Source organism: Ranitomeya variabilis, chromosome 6 (genome assembly GCF_051348905.1).
Source record: "Ranitomeya variabilis isolate aRanVar5 chromosome 6, aRanVar5.hap1, whole genome shotgun sequence".
NCBI lineage: Eukaryota > Metazoa > Chordata > Amphibia > Anura > Dendrobatidae > Ranitomeya > Ranitomeya variabilis.
This window is the reverse complement of record NC_135237.1, coordinates 444762116-444780019: the sequence shown is the minus strand read 5'-3', so window position 1 is coordinate 444780019 and position 17904 is coordinate 444762116. Positions and strand designations below refer to the sequence as shown.

The 17904-nt window shown below is 43.9% G+C and overlaps 1 protein-coding gene across 1 annotated transcript in view; it reads right to left on the bottom strand.

The window, feature by feature from the left end:
- SPIDR (scaffold protein involved in DNA repair) overlaps nucleotides 1-17904 on the bottom strand; it is a 783664-nt gene that overhangs the window by 103484 nt on the left and 662276 nt on the right. The gene's annotated exons all lie outside the window — the stretch shown is intronic.

The following is a 17904-nucleotide window of genomic DNA, read 5'->3' as shown; positions in this document are numbered from 1 at the left end:
TAAACACAGCTGCAGGTACACCCAATAGGAAAGACTAGGTATGTGGATGTCGACAGTTAATGTTTAGAAAAGATGAAAAGTGCAAACATTGATAACTGGTAACTTGGATAGTCTAACCCCTTAAGGACCATGGGTATTTCCATTTTTCCATTTCCATTTTTTGCTCCACTCCTTTCCAGAGCCATAACTTTGTTATTTTTCCGTCAATATGGCCTTATGAGGGTTTGGTTTTTTTGTGGGACGAGATGTTCTTTTGAACGGCACCTTTGTTTTTACCATATCGTGTAATTGAAAATGGCAAAAAAATCTAAGTGCAGTGAAATTGCAAAAAAAGAAGTGCAATTCCACAATTATTATTATTTTTTTAACATGTTCACTAAATTCTAAAAGTGGCCTGCTATTACGATTCTCCAAGTCCTTACTAGTTCGTAGTTACCAAACATGTCTAGGTTCTTTTTTAATTTAAGTATTTAAGCGGTGAAAAAAAATCCTAGGTTTGTAAAAATAAATAAATGTCGCCATTTTCCAAGACCTGTAGTGTCTCCATTTTTCGGAATCTGGGACTGGGTGAGGGCTTATTTTTTGTGCACCGGGCTGACGTTTATATTGATACAATTTTGGGGTACATATGATTTTTTGATCGCCTGTTATTGAATTTCATTGCAATTTTGCAGTGATAAAAAACCCACATAATTCTAGCTTTTGATTTTTTTCTTGTTATGCCGTATACCTATCGGATTAATTTATTTATATTTTGATAGATCGGGCGTTTCTGAACACGGCGATACCAAATATGTGTATTTTTAATTTTTTTGCTTTTTTTGTATGGTGCAAATGGGGGGTCATTTGAACTTTTATACAGCTTTGGCAAAAAATTAAGAGACCACTGCAAAATGTTCAGTTTGTCTGATTTTTCTCTTTGTAGGTATATTTTTGAGTAAAATGTAAATTGTTCTTTTATTTTATAAACTTCAGACAACATGTCTCCGAATTTCCAAGCAATACATTTTGTATTTTTTTCTGACAAAGAAAAATGATCAAAATATTAAAAAAAAAAAAAAAAAAGTGCTTTCAGACCTCAAATAATGCAAAGAAAACAAGTTCATAATCATTTAGAAACAACAATACTAATGTTTTAGCTCCGGAAGAATTCAGAAATCAATATTTTGTGGAATAACCATGATTTATAATTACAGCTTTCATGCGTCTTGGCATGCTTTCCACCAGTCTTTCACACTGCTTCTGGTGCAAACATTTAGGGTATGGCTCCACGGTCCGGAAGGGTGGCGGTATCGCCGCAGCGGCGAAGCCGCTGGGCGCTAAGCCCCGCCCCCTTCCTGGGACGCGATCATGCCGGATGTGTTAACTCTTCACATCCGGGATGATCGCTCGCTCCCATAGGGCCCTGTGATATGCCTTGCGGGGACGCTGCGTCCCCGCAAGGTGTACGGACATGCTGCGATCTGAAAAGACGCGCAGCATGTCCGGAGTCGCAGGGCCGCCGCGTGCGGGTTTCCACGCATAGTGGAGACAGGATTTCATCAAATCCCCTCCACTATGCAGGAACATCTGGACGCTGCTTGTTTGACGCTGCAGCGCTGCGCAGCGTCAAACAAGCAGCGTTTCCTGAACGTGGAAACATACCCTTAAGCAGTTCTTCTTTGTTTGATAACTTGCGACTATCCATCATCCTCTTGATTACATTCAAGAGGTTTTCAATGGGGTTCAGGTCTGGAGATTGGGCTGCCAATTACAAGGTTTATCATGTGGTGGTCTCTTAATTTTTGCCAGAGCTGTATATTTTAAATTTTTGTAATCTTTTTTAAAACTTTTTTTTCTTACTTTTTACTTGCTTCAATAGTCTCTTTAGGAGACTATAAGCTGCTATCATCTAATCCCTTGTGCTACACATAGCATGGCTGTAACAAATAGGTTCCCACAAATAAATACTATGAATAACAGATAACTGGGACATTTAAGATGGTGTAAATAAAAGCATTCAGCCACTACCCTAGTTTTACTACAATATATAACTAATAAATACAGTGATATTACACACTACTATTGTGGGTAAGAAGAGCACTGGAAGGATTGCAAGAAAAAAAAAATCACACTTGTGACTTCCTTACCATATGATTTTGTGGTCCATATAGAAAAAAAGGCAGAGAACAGTCACAGGCTTAGCAATATGCTTACAACAACGTTTGGAAGATCACAAAACCCTGTAAGGGTATGTTTCCACGGTCAGGAATGGATCAGTATTTGTTCAGGATTTGACGCAGGTAAGGCTAGTTTCACACTAGCGTTCGTCAGAGCTGCGGATGGCTGCCTTCTTCCTCCGTTAAGCTCTGCCCACTGCCACACCTCTTCCTTCTGCTCCGCCATGCGGATGTATGCGGATGCCTCTGCAGGCGACGTTTTGACGCTGCACTGAACTGCGTCGAACGCAACATATTGCAGTTTGTTGCGATCGGCGCAGCGACAAAATGACACATGCAGAGGCATCCGCATACATCTGCATGGCCTGCGTACCTAATGATAGGGTACGCAGGACGCATGCCGAAGTAGGTGGAGCTGGAGGTGCGGCAGTGGGAGGAGCTTAACGAAGGAAGAATGCTGCCATTCGCAGTCCTGCCGAACGCTAGTGTGAAACTAGCCTAAAATCTGCACCAAATCTGAGGTCACTGGCAGATCACCTGCATTTTTAAACATGCGTTTTTGATGTGTTTTTTCCACATGCCTTTTTTATGCGTTTTTTCAATGTAGGCGTTTTTTTGTCACTTCAAATAAAGCTAATTGAAAGTTGGCTTATGGGAAGGAAAAAAATAAGTGATTTCCTGTTTGCAGATATATTCGGATATGCTCCCATGGTCAGTAAACACTACGGGTTGGACGCTGCGTACATTCAATTTTTTCATGCCAATTTGTGTGTGTTTTTGTAAGCTAAATAAAGATATACAAAAAAAAAAAAAAGACTCGTGATGTAATTTCCGTGTCCAACCTCTTCTTTTACATACTCCATTGATGAATAATGTTTACACACACAGATATAGATGATAGATAGATCTATAGATAGATACATCTATAGATAGATATAGCAAGATAGATAATAGATATATAGATAATAGAAATATATAGCTATAGATAGATCTATCTATAGCTATATCTATTGTATCTACCGCATCTATCTCTTATCTATAGCTATATCTATGTATCTATCTATCTATCTCCTATCGATCGTATCTATTATCTATCAAGCTATCAATCTATCTACCGTATCTATCGATATATCTATTATCCATCTATCGATAGATATATCTATAGATAGCTAGATAGATATATGGATAGATGATAGATATATCGAGATATGATAGATAGATAGATAATACCAAGCCTGATGTTTAGTAATAAACATAATAAAATGGTACATAAAGAGTTAGGCCGGGATCACACATGCGAGAAACTCGGACAAGTCTCGCATCCAGTGGCGTAACTACAAAGTTATGGGCCCCGGTGCGAACTTCCAAATGGGGCCCCCCCCGCCATAAAATTCAATGTAAGCCCCATAGAATACAATGCAGCCCCCCTCATAGTATAATGCAGCCCCTCCATACAGGGGCAGTGACAAAGACACGAGCAAATGGTGACGAGGGGGCAGAGGAGAGGGAACAAGGGGGCAAGGAAGACAGGCACTAGGGGACACATGGGGGCTAGGAGGCAGGGGAGAAGGATACAAGGGGTCTAGTGGGCAAGGGAGACTGACACAAGTGGGCAAGGGAGACTGACACAAAGGGCACACGGGGACTAGTGGACAAGAGAGACTGGCACACGGGGACACGGACTAGTGGGCAAGGGAGACTGACACACGGGGAATAGTGGGCAAGGGAGACTGATACAAGGGGACTAGTGGGCAATGGAGACTGACACACGGGGACAAGGGACAAGCACAAGGGGACAAGGGAGACAGGCACAAGGGGACACATAGGGACTAGTGAGCAAGAGACTGACACAAGGGGACAAGGGATACAAGCACAAGGGGACACACAGGGACAAGTGGGAAAGGGAGACTGACACACAGGGACTAGTGGGCAAAGGAGACTGACACAAGCACAAGGGGACAAAGGAGACTGACACAAGCACAAGGGGACATAGGAGACAGGCACATGGGGACACACAGGGACTAATGGGCAAGGGAGACTGGCACACGGGGACACAAGCATAAGGGAGACAGGCTCAAGGGGACACACAGGGACTAATGGGCAAGGGAGACTGGCACACGGGGACAAGGGACACAAGCATAAGGGGACAAGGGAGACAGGCACATGGGGACACACAGGGACTAATGGGCAAGGGAGACTGGCACATGGGGACACAAGCATAAGGGAGACAGGCTCAAGGGGACTCACGGCCCCCTGACCTGCCAGAGCCGCTTGCAGCTGCGACCGTAGTAGTTACGCCGCTGCCTCACACACACACATACTACAGATATCACACACACACACATCATACTACAGATATCACACACACACACACATCAGTTATTACACACACTACAGATATCACACACACATCATATTACAGATATCACACACATACTACAGTTATCACACACACACACTACAGATATCACACACACACACTACAGATAACACACACACACACACACACACTACAGATATCACACACACACACACACACACTACAGATATCACACACACACACACATACACACACTACAGATATCACACACACACACACATCATACTACAGATATCACACACATACTACAGTTATCACACACACACTACAGATACCACACACACACTACAGATACCACACACACACACACACACACACACACACACACACACACCAGAGATACCAGCTCATATACACAACTCACAATCTCCTCTCTGGTACAGGGGTGGCTGATGTAAACCGGCTGCAGCTCCTCAGCTTCTCCTGACTAAGGCTAGTTTCACACTAGCGTCGGGAACAACCCATCGCTGTGCGTCGGGCCGACGTTCCCGACGCTAGTGTGGTCTCCGCCGCACAACGGGGGCAGCGGATGCATTTTTCCCACGCATCCGCTGCCCCATTGTGAGGTGCGGGGAAGTGCGGGGAGGTGGGGGCGGAGTTCCGGCCGTGCATGCGCGGTCGGAAAAAGTGGACCGTCGGGAGCAAAAAACGTTACATGTAAGGTTTTTTTCTCCCGACGGTCCACTACCACACGCCCAAGCGTCGCAAAACGGACGCGACGTTTGGCAATGCGTCGCTAATGTTAGTCTATGACGAAAAAACGTATCCAGCAAGAACTTTTGCTGGATGCGTATTTTCGGCAAAACGACGCATTTGCGACGTATTGCAGTTAACGCTAGTGTGAAACTAGCCTAAAGCGGCTCTGTCCCGCACCTCCCCCCTGCTCTCGCCTTCTGTCCCGGGGTTATTTTGGCTTTCTCTTAAAGGGAACCTGTCACCCCGTTTTTTCCGTATGAGATAAAAATACTGTTAAATAGGGCCTGAGCTGTGCATTGCAATAGTGTATTTTGTGGACCCCGATTCCCCACCTATGCTGCCGAAATACGTTACCAAAGTAGCCGTTTTCGCCTGTCAATCAGGCTGGTCTGGTCAGATGGGCGTGGTGTCTTCCCCCAGATCTTGCTTAGTTTTCCGTTGGTGGCGTAGTGGTGTGCGCATGTCCAAGGTCCCGAATCCACTGCACAGGGGAGTGAAAATAGCGTGATGTGCGACATTTCATTGGTGATCGGTGGGGGCGGCCATCTTCCTTTGGCCGCGCGTGCGCAGAAGCGGCGCTCTGCTGGCCGCGGCTTCAGGAAAATGGCCGCAGGATGCCGCGCGTGCCCAGATGGAGATCGCGGCGGCCATTTTCCTGAAGCAGAGATGCGACACCTCGTACACACCCTACTCCGCTCCGTACACCCCCGGCTCCGCTCCGTACACCTCGTACACACACGGCTCCGCTCCGTACACCTCGTACACACACGGCTCCGCTCCGTACACCTCGTACACACACGGCTCCGCTCCGTACACCTCGTACACACACGGCTCCGCTCCGTACACCTCGTACACACACGGCTCCGCTCCGTACACCTCGTACACACACGGCTCCGCTCCGTACACCTCGTACACACCCGGCTCCGCTCCGTACACCTCGTACACACCCGGCTCCGCTCCGTACACCTCGTACACACCCGGCTCCGCTCCGTACACCTCGTACACACCCGGCTCCGCTCCGTACACCTCGTACACACCCGGCTCCGCTCCGTACACCTCGTACACAGCCGGCTCTGCTCCGTACACCTCATGCACACCCGGCTCTGCTCCGTACACCTCATACACACCCGGCTCTGCTCCGTACACCTCATACACACCCGGCTCTGCTCCGTACACCTCATGCACACCCGGCTCTGCTCCGTACACCTCATGCACACCCAGCTCTGCTCCGTACACCTCATACACACACGGCTCCGCTCTGTACACCTCATACACACACTGCTCTGCTACATCCACCCAAACCCCTCCTGACCTCACACAAAAGCTTACCCTCCTCCAGCATGATGACAAACAGCACTGCACTACTGTCCTGCACTACACGGAAGCCCTTGATCATGTGACTCCAACTCCTCCCCTCCTGTGACCTCATCACAGGTCCTGTGCGCACAGAGCAGTGGCAGCTATAGTAGTGGTGTGCGGCTCTCTGCGGTGGAGGGGCTCTGCTGCGGGTCAAGTGCAGTCCCACCCGTGATCGCGAGTGCACGCGCAGCAGGGCCTGTAAGGAAGAATTATTTAAAGGGCCGGCGGCCCATTTTGTAGCTTAGAGTTCTTAGGAGCCCGCCAAGTCTGCTGGACTGGGTGGGCCCCTAAGCACTGCGGGGCCCCGTCGCAATTGCGACCCCTGCGACCGCGGTAGTTACGCCCCTGCTCGCATCATAATTTCTATGCAGCCGCACACTCCGCTCCCGAGTGATGGCGGCAGTGCCGGGTATTAAGATGCGAGGCTCGTCTGAGTTTCTTGCATGTGTGATCCCGACCTTAAAAAAAGACACACACACACGAAATCTGGGTTAGGCCAGGGTTACACTTGCAAGAACCTCGCATGCGACTCGCACCTCAATACCCGGCATTGCCGCCGGCATTCGGGACCAGAGTGTGCGGCTGCATGTATTTCAATTTGCTGCACCAGAGAGGGAAAGCCAGCGACTGGGGGACCGATGATTGTAGCCTGGGAAGGGATTAATACCCATGGAGCTTCCCAGGTTATGAATATCAGCCCACAGCTGTATATTTAGCCTTTACTGGCTAATAAAATAGGGGGATCCCCCAAAAAATGATGTGGTGTCCCCCTATAATTTATAGCCAGAAAGGCTATGCAGACAGTTGCGGGCAGATATTCATAGCCTAGAGAGGGGCCATGGATATTGCCCCCCCCCCCCGGCTACAAATACTAGCTCCCAGCTGCCCCAGAAATGGCGCATCTATAAGATGCGCCATTTCCAGCACTTAGCCTCTCTCTTCCCACTGCCCTGTAGCCGTGGCATATGGGGTTAGTGTCACCTTTGTAAGGTGACATTAAGCCTGCTTAGTAATGGAGAGGCGTCAATAAGATACCTACCATTACTAATCCTATAGTTGGTAAAGGGTTAATAAAACACACACACATGCAGAATAAAGTATTTTAATGAAAGAAAACATCACACAGTTTTGTCATCTTTATTATACTGGTAATCCAAGCAAAGCCATCGATCTTCTGAAAAAATAAAAAAAAATAAACCAACAGTATACTCCCTGGTCCAACGCAGTCGTTAATAATGAGTGTCCTACGACGAGTCCAGCTCTGCTACATCTGGATGCCTGACATCCAGACATAGCAGAGCTTGTAGATGATCATCTACACTCTAGCTCTCGCGGTCAGCTGACCGTGAGAACTAACCTAGGGTAACCGGAGATAACCCCTGGTCATGTGCACGGCAGTTCTCCTGATGAGCTAAGTTATCGCGAGAACTGCAGTGGACGCGGACTTCTGGCGGTGTGACAGGTAAGAGATTATTTAAATTAGTACACATGCGTAGTAAGCTGCATTTACGCAGTTACTACACATGTGACGAATCATTAGATGCGGTTTTACCGCATCTAATGATAGTCTATGGTAAATTTACGGTGCGGCGATGCAGCGTCGCCGCATTTTACACAGACATGCTGTGTTCTGGAAAGACACGTCGCATGTCCGTTTACACAGGTTTGCCGCCCATAGACTTTCTATTGAGCCCATATACCACTATTTTCGACTGCATAAAATGTAAGCTTCACTCAGCAGAAGAATGTTATAAAAATAAGCAGATGTTTCCGGTAAGTCTTATCCTCTAGACTGTAATGTCACGCCTCTGCTAAGATACGCATCCACAATGTTGCTTAATTTCTATCATATGTGACAATATGCTTTACTTGTTTGTGTATGTTTAAACAGGTAAATGAAAAAAATGAATAACCTATCATTATGTATAAATGCCTGTACCCCTGTGATTTTAGTAGCCAAGTTTCATATATGAAATTTAATTTTTTATCCATATGCCATTGTTTAGAGTGTTTGTTAAGTTTTACTCCCCATAGATGCACTCCAATTAAGCTTTTTATTCATTAAATGTGTGTGCATGTGCCTGTAATGTATTATGAATGTGTTAATATACTCACCTACTAACGCACTCTCCGATATCCAGCGTCATTCTGCTCCTTTTCTCAGCGATGTCAACGCAACTATTCGGCTCACTCTATGCTTTACTCGTGAGCTGGAAGTCTCTTTTACAATTCTGATGCTCCATTTGCCTTTGATACACCGTAGCGGGTTGGGGGGTTGACACATCTCCCACCGCTGCCATCATTATGTCAGGGAAACACAATTCCGCTGCCTCCAATCATCAGGACAATTATGCGATTGAGTGGTTAGTGATGGAAGAGATCGCGCCTGCATCCACTGCTGGAACGATTGTTGGGCAACGATAGGCAGTGTTTATAAAAAATATACAAAATAAAACAAAATAGGAACAAACAATGATATACACAATTACATGAAATAAAAAGCAATAATGAAAGAAAATTACGAAATCTGTATCACAGAAATGGCTCCGGGTTTGGCAGATCGATTCACTCAGATTGGAAAACGGACAGAACCTACAGAAAGCGGTTACACTTCCAACTACTGACAAATGAGTCAGACTTAAATAATGCTCTTTATTAGCTCAGGGTTACACCCACATTCCTCCCTTGATGAGCTTATGTGGGGACGGATTGTCGGATGTGCTGGGTCTGTTACAATTTTATGAGAACCCCAACTTACAGGATATCATCATCCAACAAGGTTCCAGGCGGTAGATAATGGTGTCATATTTCTTATGATTTTACCGTTACATAGATATAAAACATGGCTTGATTCGCATCATCTATCAGACAGTTATTAAGCTGGAGGGGTTCTGGCCCCATGGTGATGTGAGTGAATGTATTGTTTTTCCCTTAGCTACGACGTCAAAAATCTATATCCTATACATTTTGGATTGATACAAAACCGCAATATTCATATCTGGAAAATGGAGACACAAAATCTAGAAAACTCTCAGATAAATACTTTGAACCCAGGATGCATTTTTTTAGAACAAAGGCAGTCACTGCAATTCTCCTCTTCTGTGTAAACAGATCTCAAAGCTTACTGTCCCTTCTCCAGCAGATATCCTATTTTAATTACATGAACACTGCAGGGACTCTCTGCTTTTAAGGAGCTAGAGGTGTCAGCTCTCTTTCTTTGGCTATGTGCACACGTTGCGGTTTTTGCTGCGGATCCGCAGCGTTTTTGACGCTGCGGATCTGCAGCAGTTTGCCATGCGGTGTGCAGTACAATGTTAACCTATGGAAAACAAAAACCGCTGTGCACATGCTGCGGAAAAAAAACGCGCGGAAACGCTGCAGTTTATTTTCCGCAGCATGTCAATTCTTTGTGCGGAATCCGCAGCGGTTTGGCACCTGCTCCATATTAAAAAACCGCAGGTGTCTAAAACCGCAGTGGAAACCGCACAAAAAACCACGATAAATCTGCAGTACTTTTTGCACTGCGGATTTGATCAAATCCGCTGCGGAAAATTCCGCAGTGGAATCCGCAGCGTGTGCACATACCCTTTAACTTCACCTGTTATAATTACTCCCAGATGTTCAATGTGTGTGTGGGGGGGTGGGGTAAACGTCTCCTCTCTGGAGATGTATTTTTACTTTTAATTTTTCTCTATGACAGACTTACATTGTAAAAGACACTTATGGGTCCCACAGAGTGATGCGTGACGCAGAGAGTTTGCATAGCAGTTATGTAATTGAAAAGCAAAGAAGAGGGGCGCAACACAATGGAAATAGAAGTGATAGGTAAGTACAGGTGCTTCTCACAAAGTTAGAATAGCAAAGTTAAGTTATTTCAGTTGTTCAATACAAAAAGTGAAACTTATATATTATATGGAGTCATTACAAACAGATTGATCCATTTCAAGAGTTTATTTATGTTAATGTTGATGATTATGGCTTACAGCCAATGAAAAGTCATTATCCCAGTAAATTAGAATACTACACTGTGTTCCAAGTTATTATGCAAATTGGACTTAAGTGTCAAAACGATTTAATTGTTTTGTTTTTCAAATAAACTCCTGGATGGCATTGTGTCTCAGGGCTTAATGGATCACTGAAATCAATCTTAAACACATGTGATAATTAGTTTTCCAGGTGATTCTAATTAAAGGAAAACTACTTAAAAATGATGTTCCACATTATTAAGCAGGCCACAGTTTTCAAGTAACATGGGAAAGCAAAAAGATCTCTCGGCTGCCGAAAAGCATCAAATAGTGCAATGCCTTGGTCAAGAAATGAAAACATTAGATATTTCTTGAAAATTTAAGCGTGATCATCTTACTGTTAAGAGATTTGTGGCTGAATCTGAGAACAGTCGTGTTCGTACTGATAAAGGCATAATGAGGAAGGTTACTGCCAGGCAAGTTCATCGGATAAAGAGAGCAGCTGCTAAAATGCCATTACAAACCAGCAAACAGATATTTGAAGCCGCTGATGCCTCTGGAGTCCCTCGAACCTCAAGGTGTAGGATCCTTCAAAGGCTTGCTTTGGTTCATAAACCTACTATTCGGCCACCCCTAAACAGTGTTCACAAGCAAAAACGGTTGTAGTGGGCCCAGACATACATGAAGCCTAATTTTCAAACAGTCTTGTTTACTGATAAGTGTCGAGCAACCCTGAATGGTCCAGATGGATGGAGTAGTGGATGATTGGTGGATGGCCACCGTGTCCCAACAAGGCTGCAACGTCAGCAAGGATGTGGAGGAGTCATGCTTTGAGCCGGAATCATGGGGAAACAGCTGGCAGGGCCCCTTAAAGTTCCTGAAAATGTGAACATGATCTCTGCAAAGTATATAGAGTTTCTGGCTAACAACTTTCCTCCATGGTATAAAAAGCGAAACGTGCCTTGAGGAGCAAAATCATCTTCATGCATGACAATGCACCATCTCATGCTGCAAAGAATACCTCTGAGTCATTGGCTGCTATGGGCATAAAAGGAGATAAACTCATGGTGTGGCCACCATCTTCCCCTGACCTCAACCCTATAGACAACCTTTGTAGTATCATCAAGCAAAAGATCTATGAGGGTGGGAAGCAGTTCACATCAAAACAGCAGCTCTGGGAGGCTATTCTGACTTCATGCAAAGAAATACAAGCAGAAACTCTCCAAAAACTCACAAGTTCAATGGATGCAAGAATTGTGAAGGTGATATCAAAGAAAGGTTCCTATGTTAACATGTAACTTGGCCTGTTAGGATGTTTTGGAGTTAAATAGCTTTTTTGTTCAGTGAATGTGACCTCTTAATGCTGCAAATTCCACAAATGAGCATTTACAGTTCTTTAAAACATATCAAATGTCCAGAAATTCTACTGTGCCTAATAATTTGGAACAGTGCATTTTGAGGTTTTATTCATTTTGGAGATTATACTGTTATCATTGGGAGGTTTATTCAATAAAATTCGATGTATACTCTAAAGGGTGGTGACTTTTATTAGACTGTCATTTGGACCGATCATATAGGAAAATCCGAGAAAAATATAATTTGCATAATAATTTGGAACATAGTGTATAACACCAGCTTGAAAAATGATTTTAAAATACGGAATGTTGGCCTACTGAAATGTATGTTCAGTAAATGCACTCAATATCTGGTCGGGGCTTCTTTTGCATCAATTACTGCATCAATGCGTCATGGCATGGAGGCGATCAGCACTGCTGAGGTGTTATGGAAGCCCAGGTTGCTTTGATAGCAGCCTTCAGCTTGTCTGCATTGTTGGGTCTGGTGTGTCTCATCTTCCTCTTTACAATACCCCATAGATTCTCTATGGGGTTGAGGTCAGGCGAGTTTGCTGGCCAATCCAGCACAGTGATGCTGTTGTTTTTAAACCAGGTATTGGTACTTTTGGCAGTGTGGACAATGACATTTCTCAAAAAAGCTTGTCGGCAGAGGGAAGCATGAAGTGCTCTAAAATTTCCTGCTAGACGGCTGCGCTGATAAAACACAGTGGACCTACACCAGGTTCACAAGACAATGACCCTAAGCACACAGCTAAAATAACAAAGCGTCTGAATACTTATGACGATGTGATATTTCAGTTTTTATTTTTTTATAAATTTGCAAAAAATGTCTACATTTCTGCTTTTTTTTCAGTCAAGATGGGGTGCAGAGTGTACGTTAACCCCTTCACGACATGCCCCATACTAGTACGGCGCATGTCGTGTCTCCCCCTTTGATGTGGGCTCCGGCGCTGAGCCCACCTCAAAGCCGGAACATGTCAGCTGTTTTGAACAGCTGACATGTGCCCGCAATAGCGAAGGGTGAAATCGCAATTCACCCGCCGCTATTAACTAGTTAAATGCTACTGTCAAACGCTGACAGCGGCATTTACTACCGCTTCCGGCCGCGCGGCCGGAAATGAACACATCGCCGACCCCTGTCACATGATCGGGGGTCAGCGATGCGTCGGCATAGTAACCAGAGGTCTCTTTGAGACCTCTATGGTTACTGATGCCGGCTTGCTGTGAGCGCCACCCTGTGGTCGGCGCTCATAGCAAGCCTGTAATTCAGCTATATAGGAGCGATCTGATGATCGTTGCAATGTAGCAGAGCCAATCAGGCTATGCCAGCTTCTAGCCTCCCATGGAGGCTATTGAAGCATGGCAAAAGTAAAAAAAAGATGTTTTAAAAAAATATATGAAAGTTTAAATCACCCCCCTTTCGCCCCATCCAAAATAATACAATAAAAAAAAAAATCAAACATACACATACTTGGTATCGCCGCGTTCAGAATAGCCCGATCTATCAATTAAAAAAAAGCATTAACCTGATGGCTAAACAGCGTAGCGAGAAAAAAATTAAAAACGCCAGAATTACGTTTTTTCTTTGGTCGCCGCGACATTGCATTAAAATGCAATAACAAGCGATCAAAATAACGTACGGTTAAGTCCATATATATTTGGACAGAGACAACATTTTTCTAATTTTGGTTATAGACATTACCACAATGAATTTTAAACATAACAATTCAGATGAAGTTGAAGTTCAGACTTTCAGCTTTCATTTGAGGGTATACACATTAAAATTGGATGAAGGGTTTAGGAGTTTCAGCTCCTTAACATGTGCCACCCTGTTTTTAAAGGGACCAAAAGTAATTGGACAGATTCAATAATTTTAAATAAAATGTACATTTTTAGTACTTGGTTGAAAACCCTTTGTTGGCAATGAGTGCCTGAAGTCTTGAACTCATGGACATCACCAGACGCTGTGTTTCCTCCTTTTTGATGCTCTGCCAGGCCTTCACTGCAGTGGTTTTCAGTTGTTGTTTGCTTGTGGGCCTTTCTGTCTGAAGTTTACTCTTTAACAAGTGAAATGCATGCTCAATTGGGTTGAGATCAGGTGACTGACTTGGCCATTCAAGAATATTCCATTTCTTTGCTTTAATAAACTCCTGTCCATCTGTAGTATGAAACGACGACCAATCAGTTTGGCTGGATCTGAGCACACAGTATGGCGGCTCTGAATACCTCAGAATTCATTCGGCTGCTTCTGTCCTGTGTCACATCATCAATAAACACTAGTGACCCAGTGCCACTGGCAGCCATGCATGCCCAAGCCATCACACTGCCTCCACCATGTTTTACAGATGATGTGGTATGCTTTGGATCATGAGCTGTACCACGCCTTCGCCATACTTTTCTCTTTCCATCATTCTGGTAGAGTTTGATCTTGGTTTCATCTGTCCAAAGAATGTTCTTCCAGAACTGTGCTGGCTTTTTTAGATGTTTTTTTTTTAGCAAAGTCCAGTCTCGCCCTTTTTATTCTTGATGCTTATGAGTGGCTTGCACCGTGCAGTGAACCCTCTGTAGTTACTTTCATGTAGTCTTCTCTTTATGGTAGATTTGGATATTGATCCTCCGACCTCCTGGAGAGTGCTGGTCACTTGGTTGGCTGTTGTGAAGGGCTTCTCTTCACCATGGAGATTATTCTGCGATCATCCCCCACTGTTGTCTTACGTGGGCGCTCAGGTCTTTTTGCATTGATGAGTTCACCAGTGCTTGCTTTCTTTCTCAGAATGTACCAAACTGTAGATTTTGCCACTCCTAATATTGTAGCAATTTCTCGGATGGGTTTTTTCTGTTTTCGCAGCTTAAGGATGGCTTGTTTCACCTACATGAAGACCTCCTTTGACCGCATGTTTACTTCACAGCAAAACCTTCCAAATGCAAGCACCACACCTCAAATCAACTCCAGGCCTTTTATCTGCTTAACTGAGACTGCCATAACGAAGGGATTGCCCACACCTGTCCATGAAACACCTTTGGAGTCAATTGTCCAATTACTTTTTGTCCCTTTAAAAACAGGGTGGCACATGTTAAGGAGCTGAAACTCCTAAACCCTTCATCCAATTTTAATGTGGATACCCTCAAATGAAAGCTGAAACTCTGAACTTCAACTGCATCTGAATTGATTTGTTTAAAATTCATTGTGGTAATGTCTATAACCAAAAATTTGAAAAATGTTGTCTCTGTCCAAATATATATGGACCTAACTGTATCTGCACAAAAGTGGTATCATTAAAAACGTCAGCTCGGCAAGCAAAAAATAAGCCCTCACCTGACCCGAGATCCCGAAAAATGGAGATGCTACGGGTATCGGAAAATGACACAATTTTGTTTGTTTGTTTTTTAGCAAAGTTTTGAATTTTTTTTCACCACTTAGATAAAAAATAACCTAGACATGTTAGGTGTCTATGAACTCGTAATGACCTGGAGAATCACAATGACAGGTCAGTTTTAGCATTTAGTGAACCTAGCAAAAAAGCCAAACAAAAAAACAGTGTGGGATTGCACTTTTTTTGCAATTTCACCACACTTGGAATTTTTTTCCCTTTTTCTAGTACAAGACATGGTAAAACCAATGGTGTAGTTCAAAAGTACAACTCGTCCTGCAAAAAATAAGCCCTGACATGGCCATATTGACAGAAAATTAAAAAAAGTTATGGCTCTGGGAAGGAGGGGAGCGAAAAACGAAAACGCAAAAATGAAAAAGGGGATAATGAGAAAAAAAATGAACTTTTATGAATTTAACAAATGGCTGCAATGAAACCAAGAGTGAAAAATGTAAAGGGGTCTGAACACTTTCCATACCCACTATATATCTTCCTTAGTCTAAGTAGCAAGAAGTGTATTTAAAAAGGGATTGACAGGAGGCATTAAAGGGATGGTCCACTACTTGCGTAGCCCTTTATTAAGTGAAACAGTGCCCCATGTAAAAAAAAAAAAAAAAAGAACAGCATGGAGCCACCTAATGGACCAGTATCATTCCAATAATGTCGGCACTGTGTCTGTGGGCGCTCATTGCACATTTTTATGACACACAAACGCTGCGGTCTATCAGCCGCTGCTGGTGGGCTCCAGCACTAATGCAACACGTCACGCGCACATATGCAGGTACACCGCCGAGACCGCTGGAGCTACACTTGTCTGAGAGGTTAGTATATTGAGTTTTTATTTTCCTAGGGGCAGTGTTTCATGATGCAAAAAATAATAAATTTACACTCTCTTTCAGAATTAGTTATTACAATATAAATGACAGGAAATAAGTTAATTATAAGCTACACTTCGAGGTCATGTAAAAGTTGGACATTAACCTGTGGCAAATTGGATTGAGAGTCTGTTAATTTGGGAAAGGACAGCTAAATAGTGGATACTTCACATCTGGAAACAGTAGTTCTTCTGGAAAGTTACTGTGATAACTAAATGTAGACCGTCTACTAAAAAGCAGTCACTTGTCAGTAAAACTGTGGTATTAAGTGCATTTTAAGCAGACAACCAACTTGTTTAATAGCAAGTATTTTCTTTACTGGAATGGAAAGAAAGAACATAATTATGCAATAAAGTCATCAAACTAGGGAAAATAATAAACTATACCCCCCCCCCCCCCCAAGTAATGTGAACGGTTAGTAATACAGGTCCTTCTCAAAAAATTAGCATATAGTGTTAAATTTCATTATTTACCATAATGTAATGATTACAATTAAACTTTCATATATTATAGATTCATTATCCACCAACTGAAATTTGTCAGGTCTTTTATTGTTTTAATACTGATGATTTTGGCATACAACTCCTGATAACCCAAAAAACCTGTCTCAATAAATTAGCATATTTCACCCGTCCAATCAAATAAAAGTGTTTTTTAATAACAAACAAAAAAAACATCAAATAATAATGTTCAGTTATGCACTCAATACTTGGTCGGGAATCCTTTGGCAGAAATGACTGCTTCAATGCGGCGTGGCATGGAGGCAATCAGCCTGTGACACTGCTGAGATGTTATGGAGGCCCAGGATGCTTCAATAGCGGCCTTAAGCTCATCCAGAGTGTTGGGTCTTGCGTCTCTCAACTTTCTCTTCACAATATCCCACAGATTCTCTATGGGGTTCAGGTCAGGAGAGTTGGCAGGCCAATTGAGCACAGTAATACCATGGACAGTAAACCATTTACCAGTGGTTTTGGCACTGTGAGCAGGTGCCAGGTCGTGCTGAAAAATGAAATCTTCATCTCCATAAAGCTTTTCTGCCGATGGAAGCATGAAGTGCTCCAAAATCTCCTGATAGCTAGCTGCATTGACCCTGCCCTTGATGAAACACAGTGGACCAACACCAGCAGCTGACATGGCACCCCACACCATCACTGACTGTGGGTACTTGACACTGGACTTCAGGCATTTTGGCATTTCGTTCTCCCCAGTCTTCCTCCAGACTCTGGCACCTTGATTTCCGAATGACATGCAAAATTTGCTTTCATCAGAAAAAAGTACTTGGGACCACTTAGCAACAGTCCAGTGCTGATTCTCTGTAGCCCAGGTCAGGCGCTTCTGCCGCTGTTTATGGTTCAAAAGTGGCTTTACCTGGGGAATGCGGCACCTGTAGCCCATTTCCTGCACACGCCTGTGCACGGTGGCTCTGGATGTTTCCACACCAGACTCAGTCCACTGCTTCCTCAGGTTCCCCAAGGTCTGGAATCGGTCCTTCTCCACAATCTTCCTCAGGGTCCGGTCACCTCTTCTCGTTGTACAGCGTTTTCTGCCACATTTTTGCCTTCCAACAGACTTACCATTGAGGTGCCTTGATACAGCACTCTGGGAACAGCCTATTTGTTGAGAAATTTCTTTCTGGGTCTTACCCTCTTGCTTGAGGGTGTCAATGATGGCCTTCTTGACATCTGTCAGGTCGCTAGTCTTACCCATGATGGGGGTTTTGAGTAATGAACCAGGCAGGGAGTTT